At 40.3% G+C, this 3864-nt stretch overlaps 2 pseudogenes; one reads left to right on the top strand and one right to left on the bottom strand.

Annotated features, from left to right (window-relative positions):
• The first annotated feature begins 228 nt into the window (after positions 1 to 228).
• Positions 229 to 827, top strand: LOC118554885 (malignant T-cell-amplified sequence 1 pseudogene; annotated as a pseudogene).
• Positions 828 to 1456: 629 nt separating this feature from the next.
• Positions 1457 to 2945, bottom strand: LOC118550007 (ER membrane protein complex subunit 3 pseudogene; annotated as a pseudogene).
• Positions 2946 to 3864: the final 919 nt, after the last annotated feature.

The following is a 3864-nucleotide window of genomic DNA, read 5'->3' as shown; positions in this document are numbered from 1 at the left end:
CTGGGCAGCCCTTACCTATGTGTCTGCCAGCAATTGTCCTCACTACCTTCTTACATACATATGTAAACTCTCTCATGCAGAATAACTGGGACCTGAGCTCTTTTCTTCAACTCCGTATCCATATGCAGTACAAAACCACTGATTTTTCAATAAGTTTGAATTATTCTGAATACCAGATCAAAAACTTGCATTTTGGTTAAGAGGCTCTGCCAGACCCTTGCTAATTTAATTTTTTTCCCATTCCGGGCCCTTCCCTATCATCGTCCCCTTCACCTTGGATCATGTTCAAGAAATTTGATGAAAAAGAAAATGTGTCCAACTGCATCCAGTTGAAAACCTCAGTTATAAAGAATATTAAGAACCAATTGATAGAACAATTTCCAGGTATTGAACCATGGCTTAATCAGATCATGCCTAAGAAAGATCCTGTCAAAATAGTGCGATGCCATGAACATATAGAAATCCTTACAGTAAATGGAAAATTACTATTTTTTAGACAAAGAGAAGGGCCTTTTTATCCAACCCTAAGGTTACTTCACAAATAACCTTTTATCCTGCCACACTAGCAAGTTGATAAAGGAGCCATCAAATTTGTACTCAGTGGAGCAAATATCATGTGTCCAGGTTTAACTTCTCCTGGAGCTAAACTTTACCCTGCCGCGGTAGATACGACCGTGGCAATCATGGCAGAAGGAAAACAGCATGCTCTGTGTGTCAGAGTCGTGAAGATGTCTGCAGAAGATATTGAGAAAGTCAACAAAGGAATTGGCGTTGAAAATATCCATTATTTAAATGATGGGCTGTGGTATATGAAGACATATAAATGAACCTCTGAGGAATGCACTTGGCTAAATATGGATATTGTGCTGTATCTGTGTTTGTGTCTGTGTGTGACAGCATGGAGACAGTACCTCTGTGGCTATGCTGAATAAATTCAACAGATGTTAAAAAAAAACTTGCATTATCTAACCTATCTTAAATGATCCCAAAGGCACTTTAGTATCCAGCAGGCTCTCAGGGTCACTGATTTTTGCTGGACAGTAATAAGAGATATAGAATGTTTACTAAGTCTATTCTGGCTCTGTGTATTTACTCTGAAAACAGTTTACTTGAATAAGGTCTCGATACATTTGTTCCATATGTCATTTCTGTAAGCTCGAAATGAACAACACAGGGAGCTTCACTTTGTTCATCCATAGTTGCTACATGTTCAGTAATGAAAACATATTATTTGTATAAAGAGAGTTATAAAAAAATAAACAAAAAATAAAGGTAAAATGCAAGAGCTTTGTATCCCATAAAATCAAGAGTTTACTGTGGTTAGAAGTCAGACTAAGCGAACATAATAATGAGGAATAATTGACGATGCTTCTTCCATGGACCAAAATTTTGCTAAGTTTTTTACATCCTCACTAGCTTCAGGTTTTTTCCCCTTATATGATTTTCACTACTGGAATTACCAGCCTTTAGCCATGAGCTCCTCTTCCACATCACCTAGTGCCCACTGGGTGATCTGTCAGCTCCAAAGCATCCCATTCTGTCTTGAAATCTTTATTGGTGCCTGCAGGCATGGCCATGGCAGTTCCAGACATCTGCTCCTGCACCATTTACGATTGGTCAGTGGCATCATCTTCGCCCAGAATCAGAGCAAATGCTCTGAAGCCCAAAGATATTTAGGAAGTACTAGGATTCAGAACTCAGGCAGGATGCATTTCCCGTGAGTAGTTTGGATACTTGCTGAAGCGTAGACTTAAAAGGGAGGAACAGTGGAAATAAGACGTTGTTTGTGACAAAGCCTGAAAACGTCATATCGATCCATTCACCAATAAGAGGCATAGTGAGTAGATGTGGTATATAAACACAATGGGATATTACTCAGCCATTAAAAATGAGTTCTTGCCACTTGTGAGAACATGAACGGACCTAGACGGAATTACGCTAAGTGAGATAGATAGGAAAAGATAAATACCATTATAATTTCACTTATATGTGGAATCTAGAAAACAGAAGAAGGGATCAAAGAACAACAACAAAATGGACCCTTAAATACTGAGAACAAACTGTGGTTGACAGAGGGGAAGTGGGTGAATGAATAAGCAAAGTAAATAAAGGGGATTAAGAGTTACAAATTTTTAGTTATAAAATAAGTGATGGAGGAAAAAATGTATAGCATAAGGAATATAATCAATAACATTGTAATAATGTATGGTGACAGATGGTGGTTATACTCATCAGGGTGAGCACTGAGTAATGTATAGAATTCTCTAATTAATATGCTGTACAGGGGCGCCTGGGTGGCTCAGTCGTTAAATGTCTGCCTTCAGCTCAGGTCATGATCCCAGGGTCCTGGGATCGAGCCCCACATCGGGCTCCCTGCTCAGCGGGAGGCCTGCTTCTCCCTCTCCCACTCCCCCTGCTTGTGTTCCCACTCTCGCTGTGTCTCTCTCTGTCAAATAAATAAAATCTTTAAAAAAATATGCTGTACAAATGAAACTAATAGAACATTCTATGTCAACTATATTTTAAAAAATAAATAAAAATAAATAAATGAATAAATTTAAAAAATCATAAGAAAGGCACTTGTTTTTTTTTCCTTTATTATGTTCAGTTAGCCAACATACAGTACATCATTAGTTTTTGAAGTAGTGTTCAACAATTCATCAGTTGTGTACAACACCCAGTGCTCATCCCAACACGTGCCCTCCTTAATACCCCATCCCCCCACCCCCCTCCCTTCTGTAACCCTCAGTTTGTTTCCCAGAGTCCAGAGTCTCTCATGGTTTGTCTCCCTCTCTGGTTTGGAAGGGCACTTGTTACGATGCCTTTCATCATGTCTGTGAGCATAGTGGAATGACTCAGAGGAAAATAGGCACTACCTTCCTTTTAATTGTTTTAAAAAATCCATCCTCTGACTTGTTGATGTATTATTTTCTGTCTAGTTGCATGGGAAAAACCACTGTACCTGTTATTTGTTTTTTTTTTTAAGATTTTATTTATTTATTTGACAGAGACACAACGAGAGAGGGGACACAAGCAGGGACAGTGGGAGAGGAGAAGCAGGCTTCCTGCAGAGCAGGGAGCCTGATGCGGGGCTCGATCCCAGGACCCTGGGATCATGACCTGAGCCGAAGGCAGACGCTTAACGACTGAGCCACCCAGGCGCCCCTGTACTTGTTATTTGGTTGTACTGTCCCATCAAAAGTATGTTGAGGATCTAAACCTAGGTACCTATGAATAGGACCTTATTTGGAAATTGCATATTTGCTGATGTATCAGGTTACGATGATGTTATTAGGGTGGGCCCTAATCTTATATGACATATGGCATTGTAAGAAGGGAAAACGCCATTAAAGACTGGGACTCTAAGGGAGACATGTGATGACACAGACAGAGACTGGAGTGACATTGCTTTAAGCAAGGAACATCAAGGACTGATGGTTGCCACCAGAGGCTAGGAAGAGGCAGGGAGAACTCTCCATGGTGTCCCATTGTGCAAGGCACTAGTGACACCTTGATTTCAGTCTTTTATCATCCAGAACTGTGAGAAACTCAATACCTGTTGTTTTAAGCCACTGACTTGTGTAGTTTACTATAGCAGTCAATGGAAACAAATACAGAACCTTGGCTTTGTTTCTTTTCTTGTCAGATTGGTTGCTTTGCTAAGATTAACAATAAGGCTGTATCTTATGATATGGGGAACAGCAGCATAGACTGGTTAGATGTATTCACTCAGAAGCCACACCGCCTGTGTTCACATCTAAGCCTTGAAACTTACTAGCCCCGCCCTCACTGTGCCGCAGTTCCCTGACGTTGGAAGTCAGGCAACAGTAGCTTCTCCTCATAGGTTGTGGTGAGGATTAATAA

Source organism: Halichoerus grypus, chromosome X (assembly GCF_964656455.1).
Source record: "Halichoerus grypus chromosome X, mHalGry1.hap1.1, whole genome shotgun sequence".
Taxonomy (NCBI): domain Eukaryota; kingdom Metazoa; phylum Chordata; class Mammalia; order Carnivora; family Phocidae; genus Halichoerus; species Halichoerus grypus.
The sequence above is the reverse complement of the archived record's forward strand: the minus strand, read 5'-3'. Positions and strand labels throughout refer to the sequence as shown.